General features: G+C 45.2%; 1 protein-coding gene across 1 annotated transcript in view; it reads left to right on the top strand.

Annotated features, from left to right (window-relative positions):
• The window catches only part of LOC134927740 (uncharacterized), a 329,420-nt gene that overhangs the window by 301,640 nt on the left and 8,980 nt on the right, over positions 1-18,800 (top strand). The window contains exon 5 of the transcript XR_010177717.1: positions 17,496-17,819. The gene's annotated coding sequence lies outside the window, so the exon portion shown is untranslated. The remainder of the gene's footprint in view (positions 1-17,495; positions 17,820-18,800) is intronic.

Below are 18,800 nucleotides of genomic sequence, written 5' to 3' on the forward strand. Positions count from 1 at the left end.
CCGACACAAACACCGGGCCCATCTAGGAGTGGCACTGCAGTGTCACGCAGGATGTCCCTTCCAAAAAACCCTCCCCAAACAGCACATGACGCAAAGAAAAAAAGAGGCGCAATGAGGTAGCTGTGTGAGTAAGATTAGCGACCCTAGTGGCCGACACAAACACCGGGCCCATCTAGGAGTGGCACTGCAGTGTCACGCAGGATGTCCCTTCCAAAAAACCCTCCCCAAACAGCACATGACGCAAAGAAAAAAAGAGGCGCAATGAGGTAGCTGACTGTGTGAGAAAGATAAGCGACCCTAGTGGCCGACACAAACACCGGGCCCATCTAGGAGTGGCACTGCAGTGTCACGCAGGATGTCCCTTCCAAAAAACCCTCCCCAAACAGCACATGACGCAAAGAAAAAAAGAGGCGCAATGAGGTAGCTGTGTGAGAAAGATAAGCGACCCTAGTGGCCGACACAAACACCGGGCCCATCTAGGAGTGGCACTGCAGTGTCACGCAGGATGTCCCTTCCAAAAAACCCTCCCCAAACAGCACATGACGCAAAGAAAAATAAAAGAAAAAGAGGTGCAAGATGGAATTGTCCTTGGGCCCTTCCCACCCACCCTTATGTTGTATAAACAAAACAGGACATGCACACTTTAACCAACCCCTCATTTCAGTGACAGGGTCTGCCACACGACTGTGACTGAAATGACGGGTTGGTTTGGACCCCCACCAAAAAAGAAGCAATTAATCTCTCCTTGCACAAACTGGCTCTACAGAGGCAAGATGTCCACCTCATCATCATCCTCCGATATATCACCGTGTACATCCCCCTCCTCACAGATTATCAATTCGTCCCCACTGGAATCCACCATGTCAGCTCCCTGTGTACTTTGTGGAGGCAATTGCTGCTGGTCAATGTCTCCGCGGAGGAATTGATTATAATTCATTTTAATGAACATCATCTTCTCCACATTTTCTGGATGTAACCTCGTACGCCGATTGCTGACAAGGTGAGCGGCGGCACTAAACACTCTTTCGGAGTACACACTTGTGGGAGGGCAACTTAGGTAGAATAAAGCCAGTTTGTGCAAGGGCCTCCAAATTGCCTCTTTTTCCTGCCAGTATAAGTACGGACTGTGTGACGTGCCTACTTGGATGCGGTCACTCATATAATCCTCCACCATTCTATCAATGGTGATAGAATCATATGCAGTGACAGTAGACGACATGTCCGTAATGGTTGTCAGGTCCTTCAGTCCGGACCAGATGTCAGCATCAGCAGTCGCTCCAGACTGCCCTGCATCACCGCCAGCGGGTGGGCTCGGAATTCTGAGCCTTTTCCTCGCAGCCCCAGTTGCGGGAGAATGTGAAGGAGGAGATGTTGACAGGTCGCGTTCCGCTTGACTTGACAATTTTCTCACCAGCAGGTCTTTGAAACCCAGCAGACTTGTGTGCGCCGGAAAGAGAGATCCAAGGTAGGTTTTAAATCTAGGATCGAGCACGGTGGCCAAAATGTAGTGCTCTGATTTCAACAGATTGACCACCCGTGAATCCTTGTTAAGCGAATTAAGGGCTCCATCCACAAGTCCCACATGCCTAGCGGAATCGCTCTGTCTTAGCTCCTCCTTCAATGTCTCCAGCTTCTTCTGCAAAAGCCTGATGAGGGGAATGACCTGACTCAGGCTGGCAGTGTCTGAACTGACTTCACGTGTGGCAAGTTCAAAAGGTTGCAGAACCTTGCACAACGTTGAAATCATTCTCCACTGCGCTTGAGACAGGTGCATTCCACCTCCTATATCGTGGTCAGTTGTATAGGCTTGAATGGCCTTTTGCTGCTCCTCCAACCTCTGAAGCATATAGAGGGTTGAATTCCACCTCGTTACCACCTCCTGCTTCAGATGATGGCAGGGCAGGTTCAGGCGTTTTTGGTGGTGCTCCAGTCTTCTGTACGTGCTGCCTGTACGCCGAAAGTGTCCCGCAATTTTTCTGGCCACCGACAGCATCTCTTGCACGCCCCTGTCGTTTTTTAAAAAATTCTGCACCACCAAATTCAAGGTATGTGCAAAACATGGGACGTGCTGGAATTTGCCCAGATGTAATGCACGCACAATATTGCTGGCGTTGTCCGATGCCACAAATCCACAGGAGAGTCCAATTGGGGTAAGCCATTCCGCGATGATCTTCCTCAGTTGCCGTAAGAGGTTTTCAGCTGTGTGCGTATTCTGGAAACCGGTGATACAAAGCGTAGCCTGCCTAGGAACGAGTTGGCGTTTGCGAGATGCTGCTACTGGTGCCGCCGCTGCTGTTCTTGCGGCGGGAGTCCATACATCTACCCAGTGGGCTGTCACAGTCATATAGTCCTGACCCTGCCCTGCTCCACTTGTCCACATGTCCGTGGTTAAGTGGACATTGGGTACAGCTGCATTTTTTAGGACACTGGTGACTCTTTTTCTGAGGTCTGTGTACATTTTCGGTATCGCAACCCTAGAGAAATGGAACCTAGATGGTATTTGGTACCGGGGACACAGTACCTCCAACAAGTCTTTAGTTGGCTCTGCAGTAATGATGGATACCGGAACCACGTTTCTCACCACCCAGGATGTCAAGGCCTCAGTTATCCGCTTTGCAGTAGGATGACTGCTGTGATATTTAATCTTCCTCGCAAATGACTGTTGGACAGTCAATTGCTTGGTGGAAGTAGTAAAAGTGGTCTTACGACTTCCTCTCTGGGATGACCATCGACTCCCAGCAGCAACAACAGCAGCGCCAGCAGCAGTAGGCGTTACACGCAAGGATGCATCGGAGGAATCCCAGGCAGGAGAGGAATCGTCAGAATTGCCAGTGACATGGCCTGCAGGACTATTGGCATTCCTGGGGAAGGAGGAAATTGACACTGAGGGAGTTGGTGGGGTGGTTTGCATGAGCTTGGTTACAAGAGGAAGGGATTTACTGGTCAGTGGAGTGCTTCCGCTGTCACCCAAAGTTTTTGAACTTGTCACTGACTTATTATGAATGCGCTGCAGGTGACGTATAAGGGAGGATGTTCCGAGGTGGTTAACGTCCTTACCCCTACTTATTACAGCTTGACAAAGGGAACACACGGCTTGACACCTGTTGTCCGCATTTCTGGTGAAATACCTCCACACCGAAGAGCTGATTTTTTTGGTATTTTCACCTGGCATGTCAACGGCCATATTCGTCCCACGGACAACAGGTGTCTCCCCGGGTGCCTGACTTAAACAAACCACCTCACCATCAGAATCCTCCTTGTCAATTTCCTCCCCAGCGCCAGCAACACCCATATCCTCCTCATCCTGGTGGACTTCAACACTGACATCTTCAATCTCACTATCAGGAACTGGACTGCGGGTGCTCCTTCCAGCACTTGCAGGGGGCGTGCAAATGGTGGAAGGCGCATGCTCTTCACATCCAGTGTTGGGAAGGTCAGGCATCGCAACCGACACAATTGGACTCTCCTTGTGGATTTGGGATTTCGAAGAACGCACAGTTCTTTGCTGTGCTTTTGCCAGCTTGAGTCGTTTCATTTTTCTAGCGAGAGGCTGAGTGCTTCCATCCTCATGTGAAGCTGAACCACTAGCCATGAACATAGGCCAGGGCCTCAGCCGTTCCTTGCCACTCCGTGTGGTAAATGGCATATTGGCAAGTTTACGCTTCTCCTCCGACAATTTTAGTTTAGGTTTTGGAGTCCTTTTTTTTCTGATATTTGGTGTTTTGGATTTGACATGCTCTGTACTATGACATTGGGCATCGGCCTTGGCAGACGACGTTGCTGGCATTTCATCGTCTCGGCCATGACTAGTGGCAGCAGCTTCAGCACGAGGTGGAAGTGGATCTTGATCTTTCCCTAATTTTGGAACCTCAACTTTTTTGTTCTCCATATTTTATAGGCAGAACTAAAAGGCACCTCAGGTAAACAATGGAGATGGATGGATTGGATACTAGTATACAATTATGGACGGACTGCCACGGTTAGGTGGTATAAAAAAACCACGGTTAGGTGGTATATATTATAATAATAATACAATTATGGATGGACGGACTGCCTGCCGACTGCCGACACAGAGGTAGCCACAGCCGTGAACTACCGCACTGTACACTGGTTGATAAAGAGATAGTAGTATACTCGTAACAACTAGTATGACACTATGACGACGGTATAAAGAAAGAAAAAAAAATACCACGGTTAGGTGGTATATATTATAATAATAATACAATTATGGATGGACGGACTGCCTGCCGACTGCCGACACAGAGGTAGCCACAGCCGTGAACTACCGCACTGTACACTGGTTGATAAAGAGATAGTAGTATACTCGTAACAACTAGTATGACACTATGACGACGGTATAAAGAATGAAAAAAAAACCACGGTTAGGTGGTATATATTATAATAATAATACAATTATGGATGGACGGACTGCCTGCCGACTGCCGACACAGAGGTAGCCACAGCCGTGAACTACCGCACTGTACACTGGTTGATAAAGAGATAGTAGTATACTCGTAACAACTAGTATGACACTATGACGACGGTATAAAGAAAGAAAAAAAAACCACGGTTAGGTGGTATATATTATAATAATAATACAATTATGGATGGACGGACTGCCTGCCGACTGCCGACACAGAGGTAGCCACAGCCGTGAACTACCGCACTGTACACTGGTTGATAAAGAGATAGTAGTATACTCGTAACAACTAGTATGACACTATGACGACGGTATAAAGAATGAAAAAAAAACCACGGTTAGGTGGTATATATTATAATAATAATACAATTATGGATGGACGGACTGCCTGCCGACTGCCGACACAGAGGTAGCCACAGCCGTGAACTACCGCACTGTACACTGGTTGATAAAGAGATAGTAGTATACTCGTAACAACTAGTATGACACTATGACGACGGTATAAAGAATGAAAAAAAAACCACGGTTAGGTGGTATATATTATAATAATAATACAATTATGGATGGACGGACTGCCTGCCGACTGCCGACACAGAGGTAGCCACAGCCGTGAACTACCGCACTGTACACTGGTTGATAAAGAGATAGTAGTATACTCGTAACAACTAGTATGACACTATGACGACGGTATAAAGAATGAAAAAAAAACCACGGTTAGGTGGTATATATTATAATAATAATACAATTATGGATGGACGGACTGCCTGCCGACTGCCGACACAGAGGTAGCCACAGCCGTGAACTACCGCACTGTACACTGGTTGATAAAGAGATAGTAGTATACTCGTAACAACTAGTATGACACTATGACGACGGTATAAAGAATGAAAAAAAAACCACGGTTAGGTGGTATATATTATAATAATAATACAATTATGGATGGACGGACTGCCTGCCGACTGCCGACACAGAGGTAGCCACAGCCGTGAACTACCGCACTGTACACTGGTTGATAAAGAGATAGTAGTATACTCGTAACAACTAGTATGACACTATGACGACGGTATAAAGAATGAAAAAAAAACCACGGTTAGGTGGTATATATTATAATAATAATACAATTATGGATGGACGGACTGCCTGCCGACTGCCGACACAGAGGTAGCCACAGCCGTGAACTACCGCACGGTACACTGGTTGATAAAGAGATAGTAGTATACTCGTAACAACTAGTATGACACTATGACGACGGTATAAAGAATGAAAAAAAAACCACGGTTAGGTGGTATATATTATAATAATAATACAATTATGGATGGACGGACTGCCTGCCGACTGCCGACACAGAGGTAGCCACAGCCGTGAACTACCGCACTGTACACTGGTTGATAAAGAGATAGTAGTATACTCGTAACAACTAGTATGACACTATGACGACGGTATAAAGAATGAAAAAAAAACCACGGTTAGGTGGTATATATTATAATAATAATACAATTATGGATGGACGGACTGCCTGCCGACTGCCGACACAGAGGTAGCCACAGCCGTGAACTACCGCACTGTACACTGGTTGATAAAGAGATAGTAGTATACTCGTAACAACTAGTATGACACTATGACGGTATAAAGAATGAAAAAAAAACCACGGTTAGGTGGTATATATTATAATAATAATACAATTATGGATGGACGGACTGCCTGCCGACTGCCGACACAGAGGTAGCCACAGCCGTGAACTACCGCACTGTACACTGGTTGATAAAGAGATAGTAGTATACTCGTAACAACTAGTATGACACTATGACGACGGTATAAAGAAAGAAAAAAAAATACCACAGTTAGGTGGTATATATTATAATAATAATACAATTATGGATGGACGGACTCCCTGCCGACTGCCGACACAGAGGTAGCCACAGCCGTGAACTACCGCACTGTACACTGGTTGATAAAGAGATAGTAGTATACTCGTAACAACTAGTATGACACTATGACGACGGTATAAAGAATGAAAAAAAAACCACGGTTAGGTGGTATATATTATAATAATAATACAATTATGGATGGACGGACTGCCTGCCGACTGCCGACACAGAGGTAGCCACAGCCGTGAACTACCGCACTGTACACTGGTTGATAAAGAGATAGTAGTATACTCGTAACAACTAGAGATGAGCGCCTGAAATTTTTCGGGTTTTGTGTTTTGGTTTTGGGTTCGGTTCCGCGGCCGTGTTTTGGGTTCGAACGCGTTTTGGCAAAACCTCACCGAATTATTTTTGTCGGATTCGGGTGTGTTTTGGATTCGGGTGTTTTTTTCAAAAAACCCTAAAAAACAGCTTAAATCATAGAATTTGGGGGTCATTTTGATCCCAAAGTATTATTAACCTCAAAAAACATAATTTACACTCATTTTCAGCCTATTCTGAACACATCACACCTCACAATATTATTTTTAGTCCTAAAATTTGCACCGAGGTCGCTGTGTGAGTAAGATAAGCGACCCTAGTGGCCGACACAAACACCGGGCCCATCTAGGAGTGGCACTGCAGTGTCACGCAGGATGTCCCTTCCAAAAAACCCTCCCCAAACAGCACATGACGCAAAGAAAAAAAGAGGCGCAATGAGGTAGCTGTGTGAGTAAGATTAGCGACCCTAGTGGCCGACACAAACACCGGGCCCATCTAGGAGTGGCACTGCAGTGTCACGCAGGATGGCCCTTCCAAAAAACCCTCCCCAAACAGCACATGACGCAAAGAAAAAAAGAGGCGCAATGAGGTAGCTGACTGTGTGAGTAAGATTAGCGACCCTAGTGGCCGACACAAACACCGGGCACATCTAGGAGTGGCACTGCAGTGTCACGCAGGATGTCCCTTCCAAAAAACCCTCCCCAAACAGCACATGACGCAAAGAAAAAAAGAGGCGCAATGAGGTAGCTGTGTGAGTAAGATTAGCGACCCTAGTGGCCGACACAAACACCGGGCCCATCTAGGAGTGGCACTGCAGTGTCACGCAGGATGTCCCTTCCAAAAAACCCTCCCCAATCAGCACATGATGCAAAGAAAAAGAAAAGAAAAAAGAGGTGCAAGATGGAATTATCCTTGGGCCCTCCCACCCACCCTTATGTTGTATAAACAAAACAGGACATGCACACTTTAACCAACCCATCATTTCAGTGACAGGGTCTGCCACACGACTGTGACTGATATGACGGGTTGGTTTGGACCCCCCCCAAAAAAGAAGCAATTAATCTCTCCTTGCACAAACTGGCTCTACAGAGGCAAGATGTCCACCTCATCTTCACCCTCTGATATATCACCGTGTACATCCCCCTCCTCACAGATTATCAATTCGTCCCCACTGGAATCCACCATCTCAGCTCCCTGTGTACTTTGTGGAGGCAATTGCTGCTGGTCAATGTCTCCGCGGAGGAATTGATTATAATTCATTTTAATGAACATCATCTTCTCCACATTTTCTGGATGTAACCTCGTACGCCGATTGCTGACAAGGTGAGCGGCGGCACTAAACACTCTTTCGGAGTACACACTTGTGGGAGGGCAACTTAGGTAGAATAAAGCCAGTTTGTGCAAGGGCCTCCAAATTGCCTCTTTTTCCTGCCAGTATAAGTACGGACTGTGTGACGTGCCTACTTGGATGCGGTCACTCATATAATCCTCCACCATTCTATCAATGTTGAGAGAATCATATGCAGTGACAGTAGACAACATGTCCGTAATCGTTGTCAGGTCCTTCAGTCCGGACCAGATGTCAGCATCAGCAGTCGCTCCAGACTGCCCTGCATCACCGCCAGCGGGTGGGCTCGGAATTCTGAGCCTTTTCCTCGCATCCCCAGTTGCGGGAGAATGTGAAGGAGGAGATGTTGACAGGTCGCGTTCCGCTTGACTTGACAATTTTGTCACCAGCAGGTCTTTCAACCCCAGCAGACCTGTGTCTGCCGGAAAGAGAGATCCAAGGTAGGCTTTAAATCTAGGATCGAGCACGGTGGCCAAAATGTAGTGCTCTGATTTCAACAGATTGACCACCCGTGAATCCTTGTTAAGCGAATTAAGGGCTGCATCCACAAGTCCCACATGCCTAGCAGAATCGCTCCGTGTTAGCTCCTTCTTCAATGCCTCCAGCTTCTTCTGCAAAAGCCTGATGAGGGGAATGACCTGACTCAGGCTGGCAGTGTCTGAACTGACTTCACGTGTGGCAAGTTCAAAGGGCATCAGAACCTTGCACAACGTTGAAATCATTCTCCACTGCACTTGAGACAGGTGCATTCCATCTCCTATATCGTGCTCAATTGTATAGGCTTGAATGGCCTTTTGCTGCTCCTCCAACCTCTGAAGCATATAGAGGGTTGAATTCCACCTCGTTACCACTTCTTGCTTCAGATGATGGCAGGGCAGGTTCAGTAGTTTTTGGTGGTGCTCCAGTCTTCTGTACGTGGTGCCTGTACGCCGAAAGTGTCCCGCAATTTTTCTGGCCACCGACAGCATCTCTTGCACGCCCCTGTCGTTTTTTAAAAAATTCTGCACCACCAAATTCAAGGTATGTGCAAAACATGGGACGTGCTGGAATTTGCCCATATTTAATGCACACACAATATTGCTGGCGTTGTCCGATGCCACAAATCCACAGGAGAGTCCAATTGGGGTAAGCCATTCCGCGATGATCTTCCTCAGTTGCCGTAAGAGGTTTTCAGCTGTGTGCGTATTCTGGAAAGCGGTGATACAAAGCGTAGCCTGCCTAGGAAAGAGTTGGCGTTTGCGAGATGCTGCTACTGGTGCCGCCGCTGCTGTTCTTGCGGCGGGAGTCCATACATCTACCCAGTGGGCTGTCACAGTCATATAGTCCTGACCCTGCCCTGCTCCACTTGTCCACATGTCCGTGGTTAAGTGGACATTGGGTACAACTGCATTTTTTAGGACACTGGTGAGTCTTTTTCTGACGTCCGTGTACATTCTCGGTATCGCCTGCCTAGAGAAGTGGAACCTAGATGGTATTTGGTAACGGGGGCACACTGCCTCAATAAATTGTCTAGTTCCCTGTGAACTAACGGCGGATACCGGACGCACGTCTAACACCAACATAGTTGTCAAGGACTCAGTTATCCGCTTTGCAGTAGGATGACTGCTGTGATATTTCATCTTCCTCGCAAAGGACTGTTGAACAGTCAATTGCTTACTGGAAGTAGTACAAGTGGGCTTACGACTTCCCCTCTGGGATGACCATCGACTCCCAGCGGCAACAACAGCAGCGCCAGCAGCAGTAGGCGTTACACGCAAGGATGCATCGGAGGAATCCCAGGCAGGAAAGGACTCGTCAGACTTGCCAGTGACATGGCCTGCAGGACTATTGGCATTCCTGGGGAAGGAGGAAATTGACACTGAGGGAGTTGGTGGGGTGGTTTGCGTGAGCTTGGTTACAAGAGTAAGGGATTTACTGGTCAGTGGACTGCTTCCGCTGTCACCCAAAGTTTTTGAACTTGTCACTGACTTATTATGAATGCGCTGCAGGTGACGTATAAGGGAGGATGTTCCGAGGTGGTTAACGTCCTTACCCCTACTTATTACAGCTTGACAAAGGGAACACACGGCTTGACACCTGTTGTCCGCATTTCTGGTGAAATACCTCCACACCGAAGAGCTGATTTTTTTGGTATTTTCACCTGGCATGTCAACGGCCATATTCCTCCCACGGACAACAGGTGTCTCCCCGGGTGCCTGACTTAAACAAACCACCTCACCATCAGAATCCTCCTGGTCAATTTCCTCCCCAGCGCCAGCAACACCCATATCCTCCTCATCCTGGTGTACTTCAACACTGACATCTTCAATCTGACTATCAGGAACTGGACTGCGGGTGCTCCTTCCAGCACTTGCAGGGGGCATGCAAATAGTGGAAGGCGCATGCTCTTCACGTCCAGTGTTGGGAAGGTCAGGCATCGCAAACGACACAATTGGACTCTCCTTGTGGATTTGGGATTTCAAAGAACGCACAGTTCTTTGCGGTGCTTTTGTCAGCTTGAGTCTTTTCAGTTTTCTAGCGAGAGGCTGAGTGCTTCCATCCTCATGTGAAGCTGAACCACTAGCCATGAACATAGGCCAGGGCCTCAGCCGTTCCTTGCCACTCCGTGTGGTAAATGGCATATTGGCAAGTTTACGCTTCTCCTCCGACAATTTTATTTTAGGTTTTGGAGTCCTTTTTTTTCTGATATTTGGTGTTTTGGATTTGACATGCTCTGTACTATGACATTGGGCATCGGCCTTGGCAGACGACGTTGCTGGCATTTCATCGTCTCGGCCATGACTAGTGGCAGCAGCTTCAGCACGAGGTGGAAGTGGATCTTGATCTTTCCCTAATTTTGGAACCTCAACTTTTTTGTTCTCCATATTTTATAGGCAGAACTAAAAGGCACCTCAGGTAAACAATGGAGATGGATGGATTGGATAGTTTACTAGTATACAATTATGGACGGACTGCCACGGTTAGGTGGTATAAAAAAACCACGGTTAGGTGGTATATATTATAATAATAATACAATTATGGATGGACGGACTGCCTGCCGACTGCCGACACAGAGGTAGCCACAGCCGTGAACTACCGCACTGTACACTGGTTGATAAAGAGATAGTAGTATACTCGTAACAACTAGTATGACACTATGACGAAGGTATAAAGAATGGAAAAAAAACCACGGTTAGGTGGTATATATTATAATAATAATACAATTATGGATGGACGGACTGCCTGCCGACTGCCGACACAGAGGTAGCCACAGCCGTGAACTACCGCACTGTACACTGGTTGATAAAGAGATAGTAGTATACTCGTAACAACTAGTATGACACTATGACGACGGTATAAAGAATGGAAAAAAAACCACAGTTAGGTGGTATATATTATAATAATAATACAATTATGGATGGACGGACTGCCTGCCGACTGCCGACACAGAGGTAGCCACAGCCGTGAACTACCGCACTGTACACTGGTTGATAAAGAGATAGTAGTATACTCGTAACAACTAGTATGACACTATGACGACGGTATAAAGAATGGAAAAAAAACCACGGTTAGGTGGTATATATTATAATAATAATACAATTATGGATGGACGGACTGCCTGCCGACTGCCGACACAGAGGTAGCCACAGCCGTGAACTACCGCACTGTACACTGGTTGATAAAGAGATAGTAGTATACTCGTAACAACTAGTATGACACTATGACGACGGTATAAAGAATGAAAAAAAAACCACGGTTAGGTGGTATATATTATAATAATAATACAATTATGGATGGACGGACTGCCTGCCGACTGCCGACACAGAGGTAGCCACAGCCGTGAACTACCGCACTGTACACTGGTTGATAAAGAGATAGTAGTATACTCGTAACAACTAGTATGACACTATGACGACGGTATAAAGAATGGAAAAAAAACCACGGTTAGGTGGTATATATTATAATAATAATACAATTATGGATGGACGGACTGCCTGCCGACTGCCGACACAGAGGTAGCCACAGCCGTGAACTACCGCACTGTACACTGGTTGATAAAGAGATAGTAGTATACTCGTAACAACTAGTATGACACTATGACGACGGTATAAAGAATGGAAAAAAAACCACGGTTAGGTGGTATATATTATAATAATAATACAATTATGGATGGACGGACTGCCTGCCGACTGCCGACACAGAGGTAGCCACAGCCGTGAACTACCGCACTGTACACTGGTTGATAAAGAGATAGTAGTATACTCGTAACAACTAGTATGACACTATGACGGTATAAAGAATGAAAAAAAAACCACGGTTAGGTGGTATATATTATAATAATAATACAATTATGGATGGACGGACTGCCTGCCGACTGCCGACACAGAGGTAGCCACAGCTGTGAACTACCGCACTGTACACTGGTTGATAAAGAGATAGTAGTATACTCGTAACAACTAGTATGACACTATGACGACGGTATAAAGAATGGAAAAAAAACCACGGTTAGGTGGTATATATTATAATAATAATACAATTATGGATGGACGGACTGCCTGCCGACTGCCGACACAGAGGTAGCCACAGCCGTGAACTACCGCACTGTACACTGGTTGATAAAGAGATAGTAGTATACTCGTAACAACTAGTATGACACTATGACGACGGTATAAAGAATGGAAAAAAAACCACGGTTAGGTGGTATATATTATAATAATAATACAATTATGGATGGACGGACTGCCTGCCGACTGCCGACACAGAGGTAGCCACAGCCGTGAACTACCGCACTGTACACTGGTTGATAAAGAGATAGTAGTATACTCGTAACAACTAGTATGACACTATGACGACGGTATAAAGAATGAAAAAAAAACCACGGTTAGGTGGTATATATTATAATAATAATACAATTATGGATGGACGGACTGCCTGCCGACACAGAGGTAGCCACAGCCGTGAACTACCGCACTGTACACTGGTTGATAAAGAGATAGTAGTATACTCGTAACAACTAGTATGACACTATGACGACGGTATAAAGAATGGAAAAAAAACCACGGTTAGGTGGTATATATTATAATAATAATACAATTATGGATGGACGGACTGCCTGCCGACTGCCGACACAGAGGTAGCCACAGCCGTGAACTACCGCACTGTACACTGGTTGATAAAGAGATAGTAGTATACTCGTAACAACTAGTATGACACTATGACGACGGTATAAAGAATGGAAAAAAAACCACGGTTAGGTGGTATATATTATAATAATAATACAATTATGGATGGACGGACTGCCTGCCGACTGCCGACACAGAGGTAGCCACAGCCGTGAACTACCGCACTGTACACTGGTTGATAAAGAGATAGTAGTATACTCGTAACAACTAGTATGACACTATGACGACGGTATAAAGAATGGAAAAAAAACCACGGTTAGGTGGTATATATTATAATAATAATACAATTATGGATGGACGGACTGCCTGCCGACTGCCGACACAGAGGTAGCCACAGCCGTGAACTACCGCACTGTACACTGGTTGATAAAGAGATAGTAGTATACTCGTAACAACTAGTATGACACTATGACGGTATAAAGAAAGAAAAAAAAATACCACGGTTAGGTGGTATATATTGTAATACAATTATGGATGGACGGACTGCCTGCCGAGTTCCGACTGCCGACACAGAGGTAGCCACAGCCGTGAACTACCGCACTGTACTGTGTCTGCTGCTAATATAGACTGGTTGATAAAGAGATAGTATACAATACATACAACAATGAATATACTACTATACTGGTGGTCAGGCACTGGTCACCACTAGTCACACTGGCAGTGGCACTCCTGCAGCAAAAGTGTGCACTGTTTAATTTTAAATTAATATAATATTATGTACTCCTGGGGGCTCCTGCTATAACAACCTGCAGTGCTCCCCAGTCTCCCCCACAATTATTATAAGCTTTGCCTTTTATACATTGATGTGCAGCACACTGGGCTGAGCTGAGTGCACACAGACTGAGTCACACTGTGTGACTGGCTGCTGCTGTGTATCGTTTTTTTTCAGGCAGAGAACGGATATAGCAGAGAACGGATATATATTAAAATAAATAAAAGTTAACTAACAACAACTGCACTGGTCACTGTGGTAAACTCTGTCTGACTCTGCACAATCTCTCTCTCTCTTCTAATCTAATTTCTAATGGAGAGGACGCCAGCCACGTCCTCTCCCTATCAATCTCAATGCACGTGTGAAAATGGCGGCGACGCGCGGCTCCTTATATAGAATCCGAGTCTCGCGAGAATCCGACAGCGTCATGATGACGTTCGGGCGCGCTCGGGTTAACCGAGCAAGGCGGGAGGATCCGAGTCTGCTCGGACCCGTGAAAAAAACATGAAGTTCGTGCGGGTTCGGTTTCAGAGAAACCGAACCCGCTCATCTCTAGTAACAACTAGTATGACACTATGACGACGGTATAAAGAATGAAAAAAAAACCACGGTTAGGTGGTATATATTATAATAATAATACAATTATGGATGGACGGACTGCCTGCCGACTGCCGACACAGAGGTAGCCACAGCCGTGAACTACCGCACTGTACACTGGTTGATAAAGAGATAGTAGTATACTCGTAACAACTAGTATGACACTATGACGGTATAAAGAATGAAAAAAAAAACCACGGTTAGGTGGTATATATTATAATAATAATACAATTATGGATGGACGGACTGCCTGCCGACTGCCGACACAGAGGTAGCCACAGCCGTGAACTACCGCACTGTACACTGGTTGATAAAGAGATAGTAGTATACTCGTAACAACTAGTATGACACTATGACGACGGTATAAAGAAAGAAAAAAAAATACCACGGTTAGGTGGTATATATTGTAATACAATTATGGATGGACGGACTGCCTGCCGAGTTCCGACTGCCGACACAGAGGTAGCCACAGCCGTGAACTACCGCACTGTACTGTGTCTGCTGCTAATATAGACTGGTTGATAAAGAGATAGTATACAATACATACAACAATATACTACTATACTGGTGGTCAGGCACTGGTCACCACTAGTCACACTGGCAGTGGCACTCCTGCAGCAAAAGTGTGCACTGTTTAATTTTAAATTAATATAATATTATGTACTCCTGGGGGCTCCTGCTATAACAACCTGCAGTGCTCCCCAGTCTCCCCCACAATTATTATAAGCTTTGCCTTTTATACATTGATGTGCAGCACACTGGGCTGAGCTGAGTGCACACAGACTGAGTCACACTGTGTGACTGGCTGCTGCTGTGTATCGTTTTTTTTCAGGCAGAGAACGGATATAGCAGAGAACGGATATATTATATTAAAATAAATAAAAGTTAACTAACAACAACTGCACTGGTCACTGTGGTAAACTCTGTCTGACTCTGCACAATCTCTCTCTCTCTTCTAATCTAATTTCTAATGGAGAGGACGCCAGCCACGTCCTCTCCCTATCAATCTCAATGCACGTGTGAAAATGGCGGCGACGCGCGGCTCCTTATATAGAATCCGAGTCTCGCGAGAATCCGACAGCGTCATGATGACGTTCGGGCGCGCTCGGGTTAACCGAGCAAGGCGGGAGGATCCGAGTCTGCTCGGACCCGTGAAAAAAACATGAAGTTCGTGCGGGTTCGGTTTCAGAGAAACCGAACCCGCTCATCTCTAGTAAATTTACCCCCAACTCTGTTAGTAGGTATTAAAGCAGTGTATATTACCAATTCCTGTATACATTCCTGGCCAGGTAGTGATTTTCGTATGGTCAGTACTTAGTATAAGTTATTTGTATTGCTCCTTTGTCCTTTCAGGATGACACACAAGCAGATAGACAATAGCAGGCAATTCATCAGCCAGCTGCTGGTGCAATCCTATATAGCAGCCTTTTCCAGAGGATATAGGTATCAGTCTCTGCAGTGTTTGTCCAAGGACAGAGATGGATCACGGCTGGATCGAAAATAAGCAGTCCTTAAAACATTTCCCCGTCTGCAAAGAAAGTATCAGCGGCATCCTCAGAAGGTTTTTCTTTATCAGTGGTGTTTTAAAATTGCATGTTTCATCAGAGACTGCCTTTTGTGAACTTACAGTAGCTGGTGTAAGGCGCCCATACATCAGAAATCACAAAAAAGCAATTTGCAGATTCTGAGATTTTTCCCCAGATGTAAAGATTCTCCAATCTACCGATCTGCGTGCATACATTACAGATATTTTTTAGTGATTTGCAGATAAGTTTCAGAAAATACAAATCTGCCAGTCTTGCAAGGCTCATCCGTTTACTAGAAACAGTCTGCAAATACAGTTACCATACACTAACAATCTACAGCCCCTATTGATTGCTGATGTATGGGGGCCTTAACCTGCTTGTGTTGTAACACCAACGGATGTGCCATTTAAATGGAATGCTTAACCAGAGGTTGCGGCTTGTGACTGAAACTGGTGTATTCCAGAACTGTTTAGTTACTCCTCACAGTAGCCTGCTTGTATAGCAACACCCTCATCTGTCACTATAACTTGCATGCATAACAAGTATCTGCCATTGTGACCTGAGCTGGTGAATCTCTAAACTACATATCCTCACCATGTATGCCAGCTACCAGTCAGCTACTATCTATACTCAAGGTTCGGGAAACAGTAACTGCTATCTGGAATTGCTACTGTAGTTCATGCCCATTCACAGTCAGTTTTTTCTGGATAAGCCAGAGGGACTTTAATCACCTACCCAAGTCGCTAGTGCACGCTGGACTCAAGTGAGCGTATATCCACTCAGCCTGAGGAAGTGGGAATGCTTGTTAACTTAAAAGTGTGATGCACCACAACCTTTTGCCAGCTTATGGTTGTATTTAGAAAAGTGAGGAGTTGCAGGCATTCCTTGGGGTTCTGTTCATAAAAATAATAATTTACTAATTATTTTCCTCGTTTATAAAAAGAGAGTTTAAACTTTTGTCATAGCATTTTAGGTATTTGTAGGATTACCCTGAGGGGAGATAATGGGGTAAGTGTCCATGCATGTGTTGGCATCTTTTGTTTTGTGTTAAAGATTTTTTTTTTTTTTTTGCTTAATACATTTTTTTTTTGTATTTCCCAATATGACATCACAGGCAAAACCGTCAGTGGGAAAAAGAGAGTAACCCAGCCAAAGTAGCACAGTGGAAAGTTTAGTATAGGCAAGAATCTGTATCTAAAGAACATTTTGTACAGTCTTCAATTCCATAAATGTATGACTATTTTAAAAGCATCATACATCATCCTGTTTACATTTAATGCACCAAACCAAACATCTGTATATTGGACTTGCAAACTGATTACAGTTGTTGTTTTTTTTAAATTATTATTATTATTATTATTATTATTATTATTATTGTTGTTGTTGGTTTTTTTTTTTTTTTTTGGGGGGGGGGGGTGAGGGTGAAAGTCTGAATTTTATTTTTTGGCCCACAGTTTGTAATTGGTCATTCTGCTGTGTGTAACATTGTATTTCATCAATTCACTCACACTGACCTAAGATTTTCATTTACTTCTACACAGTCAAGAACCTCAGACCCCAACATTACAGCCACTTGGTGATCCTGAAGAAACAGTAGATGTCATGGAAACATTGCAGATATTTCCAGCCAAACAACAAAGGCCGCAAACACCCAGGCCACCTAGCCCAGACTTACAAGAGCCACCAACAAATATGTCTGCTAATGCTGCCTCTGTCTTCCTCCCCTCCATCGCTGCATTCCATGATCAGCATGTGACACTAATGGACACGCAAATGAGACACTTACTACAAATTACCAGGCATTTGCATAAGCATGACAGCGCCTTTCCATCATTAATGTCAGTTTTATGCTCCTAAATGAATATGTGAGTAAACTCAATACAAATATAACAACTAATTTTGAAAATAAAAATTTACTTACCGATAATTCTATTTCTCATAGTCCGTAGTGGATGCTGGGGACTCCGAAAGGACCATGGGGAATAGCGGCTCCGCAGGAGACTGGGCACAAAAGTAAAAAGCTTTTGGACTACCTGGTGTGCACTGGCTCCTCCCCCTATGACCCTCCTCCAAGCCTCAGTTAGGATACTGTGCCCGGACGAGCGTACACAATAAGGAAGGATTTTGAATCCCGGGTAAGACTCTTACCAGCCACACCAATCACACCGTACAACTCGTGATCTGAACCCAGTTAACAGCATGATAACAGAAGGAGCCTCTGAAAAGATGGCTCACAACAACAATAACCCGATTTTGTAACAATAACTATGTACAAGTAATGCAGACAATCCGCACTTGGGATGGGCGCCCAGCATCCACTACGGACTATGAGAAATAGAATTATCGGTAAGTAAATTCTTATTTTCTCTAACGTCCTAGTGGATGCTGGGGACTCCGAAAGGACCATGGGGATTATACCAAAGCTCCCAAACGGGCGGGAGAGTGCGGATGACTCTGCAGCACCGAATGAGAGAACTCCAGGTCCTCCTCAGCCAGGGTATCAAATTTGTAGAATTTAGCAAACGTGTTTGCCCCTGACCAAGTAGCTGCTCGGCAAAGTTGTAAAGCCGAGACCCCTCGGGCAGCCGCCCAAGATGAGCCCACTTTCCTTGTGGAATGGGCTTTTACAGATTTTGGCTGTGGCAGGCCTGCCACAGAATGTGCAAGCTGAATTGTACTACAAATCCAACGAGCAATAGTCTGCTTAGAAGCAGGAGCACCCAGCTTGTTGGGTGCATACAGGATAAATAGCGAGTCAGATTTTCTGACTCCAGCCGTCCTGGAAACATATATTTTCAGGGCCCTGACTACGTCCAGTAACTTGGAATCCTCCAAGTCCCTAGTAG

Source organism: Pseudophryne corroboree, chromosome 5, assembly GCF_028390025.1.
Source record: "Pseudophryne corroboree isolate aPseCor3 chromosome 5, aPseCor3.hap2, whole genome shotgun sequence".
Taxonomy (NCBI): domain Eukaryota; kingdom Metazoa; phylum Chordata; class Amphibia; order Anura; family Myobatrachidae; genus Pseudophryne; species Pseudophryne corroboree.